The 15,947-nt window shown below is 46.2% G+C and overlaps 1 pseudogene; it reads right to left on the bottom strand.

Moving 5' to 3' along the window:
- LOC138806973 (pyrethroid hydrolase Ces2e-like) lies at nt 1-7,943 on the bottom strand (annotated as a pseudogene).
- Nucleotides 7,944-15,947: the final 8,004 nt, after the last annotated feature.

Below are 15,947 nucleotides of genomic sequence, written 5' to 3'. Positions count from 1 at the left end.
AGACAGTACTCAAGCAAGTTGGTTATGCACATCATGAAGGCAGTTGTTCATAAGTATCATCTGGTTGGGTGGCTGGCAGGCTGGATAAACAGAGGATGAACACTTGAGCACCTCCTGCTGACCCTACCTGCACTCAAGCCCAGTCCTTCCAACATAGACCACTACAGCTCTACATGCTTCTCCTCAGCCGCTTTGAGCTCCTGGATCTTCTGCGGCAGGGTCTTGGTCCAGAACTTCAGCCTGCAGGCCTTCAGGGCCTGGCCCACAGCAGGATGGATACCCAGTTGTAGGTACTGCTCCTTCTGGTCAAACATGGGCCAATGGAGCAGGTCCTTGCTGTTGGGGTTCCTGTGGACACACCATCCCAGGAGGAGGGGTGAGGGTCATTCTGAGTCCTTGTGAGCCTGGACCCAATCACCTCATTAGAGTCATGACAGGCAGCCCAAAAATCAGGAGTGGGGGGAATGAGGGAAAACAAGGCCCTCCCCCTAGTGTCTGTTCCTTATGGATCAGAGCCACCTCATAGAGGTGAGTGGTGATGTTTCCACAAAACTGTGGTCATCCTTTCAGGTCTCAGGGGCAGAAGAGATCGACTTGACCTTATAAAGCAGTCTGTATGTGAGTGAGTCCTGGAGTTTGAGATAGAGAGAGAGATGTCATGTAATTAAGGCTCATGAGTGCTCATGAGGATGCCACAAGGGCATCCACTAGGTGGACCCCATTCTGGGGAGGCAGGGTTAGCTGAATTATCTTACCCATTGCGGGCAAAGTTGGCCCAGTACTTCATCATCCTCCTGTTCAGTAGCTCCTCCTCCTCAGAAAAGTCAGCTGCACAGAGAATAAGGGTCCACGACTTGGCCATTGAAAGGTGCCTACTTCTATTCTACACCCTTCCTGCAACTCTGGTCTGATTCCCCATACCTGGCCTGCTCCTTTCCCTCTGCCCGACCCAGGATCAGGCACTCCCATTGCACAATCTTCCATTCTTCATCCTGTCTCTAGCTGAATACACTTGTGTGTATTCCTGGACTGGAGAGCACTTGGACTTCCTTGCCAGTCCCTGGCAGTCATTTAGGGACAATTATAACTTCTAAGTATGCATTCTGTACTTATGTCTGACATCTTATTGCAGGTGGGGACAGGTGTTGGGAGCAAAGGTTGTTTGGGAAAAGGCTTGAATTCTAAACACTTGAAGCTTTTTGAATGGTAAGATTTTGTACACTTGATCTTGGCTTGTCTCTGAGCTTCAGCTCCATACATAGACCATGAGGAATCACCCTACAGGTATCATAGTGTGTCCCATTCTAGCTTATGGAAATGAAGAGCACTCACGGTTGCTGCCATACAAGGAAGATCCGAAGACAAAGACAACCTCATCCCCATGATCGGCCCTCACATGTGGGGCCCTGGGTTTTGAGGTCAAGTTCTTATGATGCTGGAACTCATAGAAGTAGACAGGGGTATGGGAACCTGCAAGTGTAGACAAATTAGGACATGGTGACCCCTCAACTGGAGTTGTCCTTTCTCACCTTTGGTGATAAGATAGCTAGGCTGAAGCTGGCTGGAATCTGGAGTGTGAAGTGAGAAACCTCAGACAGGAGGTGGCCTTGCAAAGACCAAAGGTGCTCATCACAGTCAGTGATACATTCTCTGATTTCTAGGATGGGCTTTGATGTCAAGAATTGTATATTCCTGCCATCTTCCTGGTGACCCCAATGGGAAAAGTTTTGATTAAGTCATGGCTTGAGTTTCCTATCTGTGTGGTCCTGGACTAGTAACTGAAGATCTAAGTTTCCTGTTCTGTAACGTGCCTGTGATGCCTGTGCCGTACTGTGGCCATGAGAGTTTACTGACATGTGGAACATCAAGTACTTCGCTCTTGGTCCTTAAGAGACACAAGGATGGGGACTTGGACATCACAGAGCTGCGCTGGGATGCACAGCCCTGAGTTGCCCACTGCACAGTCAGGCTCAGCTACAGATGTACTCACGCTGAAAACGTGCTACTTGCAGTGCAGGCATCACAATCATAAAGTCTCCCATCATGTCTTGGAACTGGATTTGGAGGGCCTGGGGGTCCTCGGTGTCCCCCATGTACTCTTCCATCAGCAGGTGAGCACACTCAACAGGCAAGTTCTGTGCCAAGAAAATCAGAGAGAGTCAGGCTAGGCAGGAGTGCAGTGGCAGAGAGGAGACCGCCTCTGGGAAGGGAGATAGGAGTTGGACCTTACTGTGGATAAAGCCAAGCTCTGGTGTAACCCTGCCACAAACACATTCATATACCATCCTGTAATCCTGAAGGTTACTGTGTGAACAATACCTTGTGGTTTCCCATCCATTGGTGCAGGTATCCAGATCCTTACCATGTGTCCTACCATGTTCTGCATAATAGCTGGCAACGTGCTTTTATTTATTCCCTTTATGGTGTCAAGATGTCCCAGGACCTGAGAGGTCGGCAGAGAGTTTAAGAGTGGAATTGTGTGGTATCATACCCTGTCCCACCCTGTACCTCTTGCTACTCACACACATAACAGAAGAGCTCCCTAGAGTACTAATGAGAGTTAGAACAAAGCCTTACCCTGGGGATGACCCAGGAATACTCATCAGTGTTGACACCAATGATACTAAGGATAGGGTGGAAGTCAGCAGAGATCAGCATCTCCTTTGGATGCCTGGGTAGGAAGATGCCATCCACCACTCCAGGGATGAACCTGAAGGTCTAAGAAGGCATCAATGATCACATTTTGAGATCACATACTACATATTTTCTAATACTACATTTTTTATTTCCACCCTATCGCAGTTCTTCCCAGTATTCTCTCCCGTACACATCCCAAGACAGCAAACACTTGAGTTACCCTCTGAGAGTTTTCATTTTATATCCAGGGTTACAAACTAGAGTCACTCGTTCAGAATGTTAGGACTAGGTGATTCACACTGTATCTCCCTTTCTCCCTCAGGGAGGCGTGGGCTGGTTGCCCTGTCAGACCCTCACCACACCATTCAGCCTGACCTTGGTAATAGCCAGCATTTCCTCTTCACTCTTGGCCCGCAAGCAGTGCACCAGGGCCTCTGAGTCCACGTGCTCACAAGCAGACAGGTTGTCCACCATCTGGAAGAAAACAGTCAGGGGCTGCCTTATTCATCATAGTAGCAAGAGAGATTTTCCCAGACCCAGATTGATGTAAGTCCCTCCAGATCTCTTAGGGTATAGTGTGTGGATTGCTGTAGATGTGAAATTGTTCCCACTTTTGTAAGGCTCAGAGACTTTGCCCGGAGTGTTCATCTGCTCTGAATGCATGGTTATGCCCAAATGGGACATTAGTAGACTTGCTTGTTACCGATAACCCTCAGCCTCTGTGGAGTCTACCCCTGAGCCCTCAGCAATTCCCAAGAAGTTTCTATGTTAGCTCCATGGTCCTTTTTGTCCCAGAAGCACAGTGAACCCGAAGCTCAGAGGGTGAGCAGAAATGCAGCGAGTCTAGACCAGGGCAGCTGAGGACACTCACTGAGCCGACTGCTTTAGAGGAGCTGGAGATGAGCAATGGCAGCAGGGCCACCCCACTCTCCATGATGGCACCATGGAAGAGTCCTTGGGACATGGGGGACAGGACATGTGAGGACACACTCATGCCACCTGCAGACTGGCCAAAAATGCTGACACAGCCAGGGTTGCCTCCAAAGTGGGCGATATTCTGTTGGACCCAGTGTAGGGCGGCCACCTGGTCCAGGTAGCCCCAGTTTCCAGTGGCATGCTGGTCTCCAGTGCTGCAAAGTGGCAGAGACAAGGGTCACAGGGCTGTCCTGGCTCTGCTTAGCATTCATTACCCAACTCAATCCCACACTCACCTGAAGAAGCCCAGGACTCCCAGGCGGTATTGGATAATAACCACCACCACATCCTCAGTGGCTGCCAGTCTGGATCCATCTTTGATAGAAGCCAAACCTGTAACCAGTCCACCACCATGGATTCACACCATCACCTGGGAAAGTCAATACAGCTCCATCCATCCCGACCTACCTCTGGTGTCCATTACCCTGTCCATGGCTTTGGCTGAAGGCAATTGCCAACATAGAAAGAACTCCCTCAGGACCTCCTGACCTTGTCTTTGGGTGAGGCCACAAGTTCAAACACTATGGTTGTGTTCTGCTCCAGGCATCCAATCTGAATAAATGGCCAGAAGCCTGGAGTATTTTTTCCGAACTCTTTTGTCCACCTGACGTGGAAAGAAAAGGGGCATTTCCCTGATTGTCTTAATTTAGTATGAGTCCAAAGGATCACATCCTAGCATTGGCACAATAGATACCCCTCAAGTTGGGTGATCTCAAAGTTTGGCACTTGGGCTCTTTTCTGAGTCTTCTGGGCACAAGTTGTAAAGTGAGTTCTTGTTTGACTAAAGAACAAGGGCCTCTAACATCTGGGAGCAGTTAAGACTCTGTATCCCCTACCTTGGTGAATCACCCTTCCTGCTAAATGGTGTTTGGAACGTGATCTCATGAGATTCCATACTACCTGAGATCCCAGGCTGTCTTTGTCACTACTAAGAATCTTGCAGCACCAGCCAAGTCCTGATACTCACAGGCAGGTTAGAACCCTCCAGGGCACTGGCAGGTGAATAGATGTTGAGATAAAGGCAATCTTCAGACATGGAGATTGGTGGTATTGTGACATTGACCATAGGATCAGAATTCTGCAAACACCTGGTTAAAATAGTAGACAATTATTCCATCATTTGTCTCCTGGTCAAAAATCTGACCTTGAAGGTAGATTTGTACCCAGCCACTGTGAACCCCTGCTGAACTGGTGCCCTGTTTATACAGAATCTTCTCTCATGTCTCTGCCAACCAATTTTCAGCTGGAGAGCTGGACATCCCAGCATGGAGCTCTAACTTCCCTGAAGCCTTCATGTTCTTGTGAACATTAGATTTCTGTCCCTCTAGACCTTGGAAATATGACTCATAGATTCTCCTAGCAGCATCGGCTGCAAAGATTGATATTTACACTTTCTCTCTGTGCCAATTAAAGCCTGGCCGGGTTGCTGCCACCACACCATTGTACTATGAGTGAATGAAGCTGAGTTACACAGGGTAGAGGGACTTTGCTGAAATCCAAATCCAGACCCCAAAGGAGCCACATTCCTTCTACCACATCTCCAGTTGGAAGCACATGGGCTTTTCCTCAGCCAGTGGCACCTGGCTCTTTGGGTTGGCACAGTGACTGTGGAGCTTGGCTTCTCCAAGGAACCCCCACTGCTGCCCTCCTCAGGGAGCTGTAGCATCTGTGCTGAACCAGGAGGTGTGTCCTATCCACACAACCCAGGTGAACCTGTCCCAGAAATGCCTTCCTAGATGTCAGAGAACAATTGGCATGATCCAAGTCATGCCACAAGTATAGCATTGTGCTATAGCACCTGTTGGTAGTACTGTTCATATGCAAAGCCAGAAAAATGAGCCTAGAAAGTTGCTCCACAGAACAAATTTCAGAAAATTCATTGGAAAATTTGGCATGGTAATTCCCCAATGCAGAAGGAAATGGACTGTGGGGCTTACATGGGAGAAACACAGCACTGGCCGGGTGCCCATCCCACTATAGAGATTCTTACCACACAGGAACTTACATGGCTGGGTAGGAGGTGGCATCCCTCACACCACTCCAAGGTTCAGGGGGCTCTGGAGGGGCAAACCGCAGTGGTCCTACAGGTGGCTTGGCAAAGGGAATGCCCAGGAAGATGTGCACTTCCACATTGCTCTCCTTCACATGGACAAGGCTGCCCCGAACCTGCCCGGTGTGTGTGGTCCTGATGGGGCTGGCTGGGGCCTGGCCTATGAGTGGAGAGATGCACATGAGAGTTGGGTGTGCCCCATCAGCTGCCACTCACATTGTGGCTCCTGTTGGCTCTATGCCACTCACAGCTCAGCCTGGCAAAGTTTGTAGGTCAAGTGGTTTCATGTACTTGCTGCCTGCATGACTGAGCCACAATACCACTGTTTTCACTGGATATTAACTTGCCCTTTTTACCTAGTAGGCTCTCTGAGGTTCTTTGGACTTGATACCATCATTTAGGCCTAGTAACTTTTGGCTTGTGTCTTACGTATTAGGAGAATAAGCAGCATTTCCAACAAGCTAACAAGTATGACAAGGCACTAGCAGGACTTGAGATATTGGACTGGAAATTTCCAATCCTCAAGGACCTCACATTGGAAGTGTCTAAAATGCCAAGAGGAAATGGGGGGGGGCACAAGACAGAGCCACACAGCTGTGATTACATCACCAAATCCCTGGTCTCCTTATGTTGGGGAGCAAAGAAGAAGGAGGTCACTGGAAATCACCGCATGGTCCACCTCAACTTGGCTTGTACAATCATAATTGTTTAGGCGGATGCTAGTTTATTTCCCCTAACTTAAGACAGAAGACCCTTTCATGTGTGCTCATATTTAGTAGGCTTCAAACTCCTGTTCCTTCGGTGTTTTGAGACATAGGTAGGACCACAGTCTCTGGCAATTTTGACATTGCTTCTAATAATAGGTCTATTGGAAACCACTGTCTCTCAGTATCACCTTCAGGTTGCAGAAATTCACATATCCGACCTGTTCTATAAGAAAAGTAACTCTTTTGCCCCTAAGCACTCTCCAGGAGCTATTTGTGAATCACAAACTTTCATATCACCTGGTATGGCTGAAGCCAAGTTAGCAACCACAAATAGACAACACTGACATCAATTTCTCAATATCTTTCCAAGTCTAAAGACATACTACTGACCTCCATGTTGTCTGTGTGAGAGATTTTGGCAACATGGGAACTCTGGCCCTGGACCTCACTGTGGCCACCAACCACTCATGCTGCATACTTGATACAGTACAGAATAAACATTGCTCATAGGTTCCTGTTAGAGCCAGCTACCTGCATGTTGCTTCAAGCTCCTCATGAAATGGAATGAGGAACCTGAGCCATGTAGAGGCAAAAAGGGACCCTTGAATTAGGAGATTTAAAACCCTGAGTCTTCTGGATGGCACCATTTGCACAACCAGCTCCTCCTGTTAGAAACAATTGTTGTCATAGAATTACTAATTCAGATTCACTAGCCAGAGCCTGAAGAAGAGCACATAAGGGAGAGAATTTGGTAGTAGTGGGCCATGGATGAGGGTGAGGGGAACTTCTTAAGGAAGAATAGATAGGAGAGGGTAGGAGAGCTCATCAGGGCCTATCCTAGCATGTTCTGTGGTGAGAGGAATCAGAGGTGGAACATACATTTCTAGATATAGTTGTCTGGTGGCATAAGCTCCTGAGAAGGGCCACTCTATGGTAAGCATTTGGCACATACCCTTTGTCATAGAAGGCAAGCCAAGCCTTTGCCCAGAAATGATACCTAGGTGAAAGAAACCCAGTGGCATCTTAGCTCAACTTCATGTTGTGTTTCTGGGGAGGTATAGCTCTACCAGAACCAGAACTTTTGCTGGGGCCTCTTGGACTATGCCAGGAAGCTTTTCTGGGGATGAAACAGAGGATAGTGTGAGTGACAAGTACATCAGCAGAGTCAGTAGCAATTACAGCTGTAACTGCACCTACACACAGAGGTGGAAAATGTATGTCCAGAATCCCTGACTCTGCCTGGCACATGTCAGTGCACCTCAGACTCTTCCATTTGGGGCTCACTCTTCTGTAACCTCAAGCATCTATGAGCCTCTCTGAGCTATCTGATCACCACCGTGAGCATTTTGAATGCTTAAATAGTACAATTATCCAACAGTATCATCTGTCATCTCCACCTGCCCCTTTTCCTTTTCTTTCCCAAGCTCAAACTCTGCTCTACACAATGTGACAGATCTCACCCTGGTGCCTTTCTCCCACCCCATGGCAGGAGTCTCACCCTGGATCAGGAGCGGAAGAAGCAGGAATCCATAGACCACTGCAATCATCCCAGCAGGAAGTTGGTCCAGCAGCATAGCTGACTCACAGGACTGTTTCTGTACCTCTATGCAGCACACTGCACCTCAACAACAGGCACAATTCACCTAGACCTTACCCAGCCAGGAGTTTGGACCTGACAGCGAGTAGGCGGGAACATAGGAGAGGCTGGGCAAGGTTGTTCCTGCAAGAGCTGGGCACTGATGGGGCATGGTCGCCAGAAGTCAGTGGTTAGTCCACTGGTTGTGAGTCTTTCTCTTCTCCAATATTCCCTTTGTCATCCTCCAGATGTGCTGTGTAACTTCAGCAGCTCCTGAGATATTGGGAACTGTCAGTGTGGTGAAGGTTGTAATGGAGAAATTCAGGGTTGGTCTGCAGAGAAGCTTGCTCAGGATCCCACAGAAGATGGACAACGTCCCCACCTCACATGGGGCAAAGGTGAGTACTTGAGCAGAGACAGGGAGCTATGACTAGGTTCATTTTGAAATTCCTCTTTAACTCATTGTTCAATGATTACCAATTTTCCCTCAAGGTTCCTCATCACTCAGAGTCTTGATCTGAGTGTTTTCATGGATCCGTTCCTGTTTAAAAATGACTAACCATTCAAAATCAACACAGAACTTAAAAAATGGCAAAACCTCCCATGCTCCTGGATTGGCAAGATTAACATCGTGAAAATGGCAATACTTCCCAAGGCTATCTACAAATTCAATGCGATACCTATCAAAATTCCACCCTCATTCTTCAAGGAAATAGAGGAGGCAATCCAAAAATTCATATGGAACAATAAAAGACCCCGAATAGCAAAAACGCTCCTCAACGGAAAGAACACTGCTGGAGGAATATCAATACCAAATTTCAAACTCTACTATAAAGCCATAGTAATCAAAACAGCTTGGTATTGGCATAAGAACAGACCTCAGGACCAATGGAATAGAATTGAAAACCCAGAAATGAACCTACACACCTATAGCCATCTAATCTTCGATAAGGAAGCTAAAACAATAGAATGGAAGAAAGACAGCCTCTTCAGTAAATGGTGCTGGCAAAATTGGTTAACTACATGTAGAAAACTAAAGCTAGATCCTTATATATCACCCCGCACCAGAATCAACTCCAAATGGATCAAAGACCTTGAACTCAAAGCAGACACTCTGAAAACATTACAGGATGGAATAGGAGAAACCCTAGGTCTCCTTGGCTCAGGTCGAAATTTTCTGAATAGAGACCCGGAAGCACAACAAATCAAAGAAAGGTTGGACAAATGGGATTGCATAAGATTGCAGAGCTTCTGCAGGGCAAATGACATAGCTGGCAAGATCAATAGAAAGCCCACCGATTGGGAGAAGATCTTTACTAGCCATACAACGGACAAGGGTCTCATATCTAAAATATACTTGGAACTCAAAAAATTAAACCACCCAACAACAAATCCTCAAAGAAACAACTGCCCAATAAATAAGTGGGCGAAAGACTTAAAGAGAAGCTTCTCTGAAGAAGAAAGAAGGATGGCCAATAGACACATGAAGAAATGTTCAACATCCCTAGCCATAAAAGAAATGCAAATCAAAACAACATTGAGATATCACCTCACTCCAGTTAGAACAGCAAAAATCAAGAACTCTAACAACAACAGATGCTGGAGGGGATGTGGACAGAAAGGAACCTTACTTCATTGTTGGTGGGAATGTAAACTTGTTCAACCACTTTGGAAAGCAGTATGGAGGTTCCTCAAAAGACTTCACATAGATCTCCCCTATGATCCAGCAATCCCACTTTTGGGCATTTACCCAAATGTTTACAAACAAGACCACACTAAAGCTACCAGCACAACTATGTTTATTGCAGCATTATTTACCATAGCTAAGACATGGAACCAACCCAGATGCCCCTCAGTAGATGAATGGATCAAGAAAATGTGGTATATACACAATGGAATTCTATGCCTCCATCAGAAAGAATGACATTTCCCCATTTGTTAGGAAATGGAAAGGTTTGGAAAAAATTATATTAAGTGAAGTAAGCCAGGCCCAAAGAAGCATAGGTCCCATGGTTTCCCTTATTTGCAATATCTAGTATAGGTATGAGTCAAGCGGAAAAGGTCAGATAATGTGATGTTAGGAAAATGAACCCTTAAATATGTATTTTAATGTTTTCGTTTCTTTCATGCATGTGTTTCTAACGCATTTATAAGATTATTTCTTTGTTGCTTTGTATGTCCCTCCCCCACAGTGTAACCCCCGCTTTCACTTTATTTGATGTCAGTATAACTTGTGGAGGAGATGGGGAAAAACAAGTCGTTTAAGGATTCAGGTGGACCTGTTGCAACAATGAGAAGTACAAAATGTCATGTCAAAACCAGCTTTACAATGTCGGTGTGGGGGGGGGGAGGGGGGTATAATTGGGTGGGGGGAGGGGGGTAAAATTGGGTGGGGGGAGGGGGGAGGCGGGGAAGGGAAGTGAAGGGTAAACAAAGGAGGAGGCTGCAATGCTTGGTAAGAAATGTATGCATTATCCTGCCCATGTAATTGTAGCCCCTCTGTACAGTATGTTCTCAAATAAAATAAAATACAATTAAAAAAAAATGACTAACCATTCAAACATGCTTGTCACTGTGGCATTTCTGAAAGACCCATTCCCCTATTCACACATCTCCAATCTGGGGCTACCCTGGTGGCTGAGATCAAGGGAAGTCATTTATCTACTTGAAAACCATTTAAAGAGAACTTGCTGGTTGCAGCACTGTGAGGAGAACAGGCTCTCTGGGCCTCTGGTGGTCTTGGAGCTGGATCTGTAATCGGGAGTTAGTGAAACACATAGATCCTGCTAGGATTCATTGAGACAGCAGGGGCCAGGAGCTGCAGCCCAGCCTGACTTCCCAGAGGACGTGGCATAGTGAAAAAGAGCTTTGACTCTTCAATCTGGTGCACATTTCTCTTGGGAACCTACAGTCTGGCACCACTGGCTTTCCTTCTTGGTACCTTTCCTGGTGGGCTCATTTCCCTTGGCATGACTTGCTAAAGATCCTCTGACCTCCATTCCAGCCACAAGGTCTGCTGCACACTCAAGATCTTCAGTCTCAGGAACTGAGCCCCAGAACATTGTCCCAGAGCCTTCTACCCAGACCTGGGCAGATGCTCTTTGTAGACTCTCAAACTCACAGTTTGGATAATAGACAAAGAAATGGATCATTAACAGCATGGGTCTATTGCAGAGCCAGTAGCCAGAGCTTAATGTTTCACTCCTGCTTATAGGCTATGGTTTTGTAGTGGGTTCATGGGAGTGCTTGACTAATGCAGTAAAGGCAGACAAGAGTAACTGATGTGGTACTTCTGCCCCTGTTTTTGGTGTGTGTGTGTGTGTGTGTGTGTGTGTGTGTGTGTGTGTGTGTGTGTGTGTTTGTGTGTGTGTTTGTGTGTGTGTGTGTGTGTTGGTACTAGAGTGTGAATTCAGGACCTGAGAGCTGTCCCTTAGCTTGTTCACTCAAGGCTAGTGCTGCACTCTACTGGAGCTGAAGTTCTATTGCCAGCTTTTTCCTGCTTAACAGGAGGGAAAAATCTCATGGACTTTCCTGTAGAGGCTGGCTTCAAACTGCAATCCTCAATTCTCAGTCTCTTCAGAGTTCGGTACAGGCTACCAGTGTATGGCTCAACCCATGCATTCTGGTAGAGGTTGATCAGAAATTCACAAATCTGACCTGTTCCATAAGAAAAGTAACTCTCCTGCCCCTAAGCACTCTCCAGAAGCTATTTGTGGATCACAAAGTTTCATATCACCTGGTATGGCTGAAGCCAAGATAGCAACCCCAATAGACACCATTGACATCAATTTCTCAATATCTTTCCAAGTCTAAAGACATACCACTGACCTCCATGTTGTCTGTGTGAGAGATTTTGGCAACATCGGAACTCTGGCCCTGAACCTCACTGTGACCACCAACCACTCATGCTTCATACTTGATACAGTAAAGAATAAACATTGCTCATAGACAAGGGGAGAAATTGAGGCTGGAGTGTATGTAAACCCAAGCAGTGGTCTAGAATCCCAGGAAAAGGGCATTTGGCTGCACAGATTCAACAGCTCTCTCTGATCTTCATTCTCCTAAACTAATCAACCCCTGGGTGGGGAGCTAAGAGTGTATATAGGTCCTTGATGTTCAGGGTCCAGGAATAAGTTCTGTGAATTTCACTGGAAATCACGTCTTCTTCTTAATACCATGGCTGTGGTGCCCACTGAAAGGCTGAAGATCCTGGGTGCCCTGCCACTTCCTGTACCATCATTCAGAGAGTCTGGTATCCACAATAACCTTGTTAATAACAAAAACATGGAATGAAAGGGTTTCAGTAGCATTTCTGTATCTTTGAGCAATTGATGAAATCTTACATATCCCTAGTGATCTGGACAAAGGTGGAGCAAGAAAGAGTCACAGAGAGAATGAAAGAGAGGAAAAAAGAGAGATAGATACAGAGAGGCAAACAGACATAGACATAGGCCCAGAGAGACACCAAAGAGAGACAGAGAGAAAGTATGAGAGACACAAGTCAGAAATAAGTCAGCTTGTATTGTATGCTACACTGCACTGTTATTTTGCCCTAAATTATATATAATCTCAATAGCAAGTAAAAACTATGGGGCCAAGCAGTGGTGTCTCTTACTTCTAATCCGAGCAATACAAGGTGCTGAGACTTGAAGATCAAGGTTCAAAGCCAGCTAGGGTAGACAGGTTCCTTAGACTCATTTAAAAAAATTATTATCTTTGAGTAGTTGTACAAAGAAGTTCCCATTCTACAATTGGCATATGAACACAAAGTGTCTTATAACATTGTCATCCATTGCTGAGACTCTTATGTTCAATTCACCATCAGAAACCCGGAAGTAGAGGTTAGTGCAAGTTTTAGCAAACCAGCATTGAGTAGAAAAAGCCAAGTGAGCTGGCAAAGTCCTGAGTTCAAGTCCCAGTACTGGAATAGAAAACAAGCAAACACAATCAGGTGTTTGCAAAATGCTAAGGAAGAAGTAGTTAATTGTAAAGAGTAGGAAAGAATTCATTTGCATGAAAGAAACATTTTAACACATGATATGGGAGTGAATATGGGTAAATTTAATTGCATATAAATTAATCCATAACAAAGGATTTTCTGCACGTGTGTGTGTGTATGTGTGTGTGTGTGTGTGTGTGTGTGTGTGTGTGTGTGTGTGTGTGTGTGTTAGAGATACTTAGAAATCAAATTGTTTTAACTGTTGGCTCGTTAGAAGTTAGAAAAAATGGTGCTTACTGAAGATTCTACATGTGATTTTGACCCATGCTAGGAGTAAAGTGTTCAGACCATCTTCATTTGAAGATGGGCTAGGGACTTGGAGCAGACAGAAACTGAGAAGATGAGATCAGTAAGGAAGAGGCCCAGGCTCAGTGGGGCCTGGAGGAGAGTACGCACCACTGGAGTAATACTGTTTCATTGCCATGGGGGCATTTATTGAGTATGTCTAACAAGAGAGTGCTCAGGCAGGGAGTTGTTCATAAGTATTGGCTGGTTGAGTGGCTGGCTGGCTGGGTAAACAGGGGATGAACAGCTAAGTGAATGTTAGAGTCAATTCCTATTTCATGGAAAACCTATGAGCACCTCCTGACCCTACCTGCACTCAAGCCCACTCCTCCTGACCTAGACCACTAGAAATCTGCATGCTTCTCCTTAACCCTCCTGAGCTCCTGGATCTTCTGGGGCAGGGTCTTGGTCCAGAACTTCAGCCTGGAGGCCTTCAGGGCCTGGCCCATGGCAGGATGGATGTCCAGCTGTAGGTACTGCTCATTCTGGTCAAACATGGGCCAATGGAGCAGGTCCTCGCTGTTGGGGTTCCTGTGGACCCATCCTTCCAAGAGAGTGGTGAGGGTCATTTGGAGTCCTTGTGAGCCTGGACCAACTGCCTCATTAGGTCATGCCAGGTAGCCCAAAAAGTCAGGAGTAGAAAGGAAGTGGAAAATTTTTCTAATATAGGAAAACAAGGCCCTCCCCCTATTGTCTGTTCTACATGGCTGAGAGCCACCTCACAGAGGTGAGTGCTGGTGTTTGAGATCTCTGGGTCAAGAGAGAGTGACTTGAACCTACAAAGCACTCTCTGTGTGTGAGCGAGTTGTGGGATTTGAAGGAGAGCTTTTATGTAATTAAGGATCATGTGTGCCCATAAGGATGCCACGAAGGTATCACTAGGTGGACTACTCATGGGAGGCAGGGTTAGGTGAATTATCTTACCCATTCTGGACAAAGTTGGCCCAGTACTTCATCATCTTCCTGCTCAGTAGCTCTTCCTCCTCAGAAAAGTCAGCTGCACAGAGGACAACAGGATTCATGTCTTGGACAGTATTTCAGGTTGTCTACTTCTGCTTTCCACCCTCCATTCAACTGTAGTCTGGTCCTTCATCAAACCTGATCCTTTCCCTCTGCCCCATCCAGTAGAAAGCACTCCCCATGCACAACCTTCCATTCTTCATCCCAGCTTCTAGTTGAATACACCAGTGGTATTCCTTGACTAGAGGACATTTCTACCATCAGTCCTTGGGGATAATTTAGGGACATTGATAACTTCCAATAGTGCTCTCTGTACCCATGTCTGATGCCTTATTACAGGTGTGGACAGTGGTGGGAACACAGGCTGTCTGGGAAAAGGCTTGGATTCTAAACACCTACAGCTTTTTTTCTTTTCTTTTCTTTTCTTCCTTCCTTTCTTTCTTCCTTCCTTCCTTCCTTCCTTCCTTCCTTCCTTCCTTCCTTCCTTTCTTCCTTCCTTCCTTCCTTCCTTCCTTCCTTCTTTCCTTCCCCTTTCTTTCTTTCTTTCTTTCTTTCTTTCTTTCTTTCTTTCTTTCTTTCTTTCTTTCTTTCTTTCTTTCTCTCTCTCTCTTTCTTTCTTTCTTCCTTCTTTCCATCCCTTTTCTTTCTTTCTTTCTTTCCTTCCTTCCTTCCTTTCTTTCTTTCTTTCTTTCTTTCTTTCTTTCTTTCTTTCTTTCTTTCTTTCCTTCCTTCCTTCCTTCCTTCCTTCCTTCCTTCCTTCCTTCTTTCTTTCTTTCTTCCTTTCTTTCTTTTTGGTCAGTCGTGGGGCTTGAATTCTGGGCCTGAGCACTGTCCCTGCAATCTTCAGTTCAAGTTTTCTAGTGGTTTATTGGAGATAAGAGTCTCACAGACTTTCCTGCCCTGGCTGGCTTTGAATCACAATCCTCAGATCTCAGCCTCCTGAGTAGCTAGGATCATAGGTGTGAGCCACTGGCACCTGGCCTTTACTCTTCATTTTCTATCCAGAGCTACAAGAAGAGTCATTGGTTCAGAGTATTAGGACTGGGTTATTCACACTCTGTCTCCCTTTCACCATCAGAGATTATTCCCTCCTCCAATCCCCACCACACCATTCAGTCTGACCTTGATAATAGCCAGCATTTCCTCTTCACTCTTGGCCCACAGGCAGTGCACCAGGGCCTCTGAGTCCACTGCTCACAGGCACATAGGTTGGCCACCATCTGGAAAGCAACCAGGCACAGGCTTCCTCACCCTCTGAAGTAGCAAGAGAGGTTTTCCCAGATGCAGATTGATGTAACTTCCTCCAGATCTCTTAGGGTTTACTGTATAAATTGCTGCAGGTGTGAAATCATTCCTACTTTCATGATGCTCAGGGACTTTGTCTGGAGGTGACATCCCCCCTGCTTACATGGTTATGTCCACATAGGGGAATCTGGTGTAGCCTTGCTGGCCACAGACCACACTCAGCCTGAGGCTGAGGGGTATGAATACTACCCCAATCCTTCAGCAATTATCAAGAAGTTCCCAAGTTATCTTTGTGGCTAATTTTGATCCCACCTAACCTAGTTGAACTAGAGCCTCTTTGGATGAGGATAGTATAGGGAGTCTGGACCGGGGCAGCTGAGGACACTCACTGAGGAGACTGGTTCAGAGGAGCTGCAGATGAGGTCTGGCAGCAGGGCCACCCCACTCCCCATGATGGCACCATGGAAAAGTCCTCAGGACATGGGGGACATGACATGTGAGGACACACTTGTG

The sequence above is a fragment of the Dipodomys merriami genome, unplaced genomic scaffold, assembly GCF_024711535.1.
Source record: "Dipodomys merriami isolate MVZ:Mamm:240054 unplaced genomic scaffold, mDipMer1.0.p SCAF_41, whole genome shotgun sequence".
NCBI classification, from domain to species: domain Eukaryota; kingdom Metazoa; phylum Chordata; class Mammalia; order Rodentia; family Heteromyidae; genus Dipodomys; species Dipodomys merriami.
The sequence above is the reverse complement of the archived record's forward strand: the minus strand, read 5'-3'. Positions and strand labels throughout refer to the sequence as shown.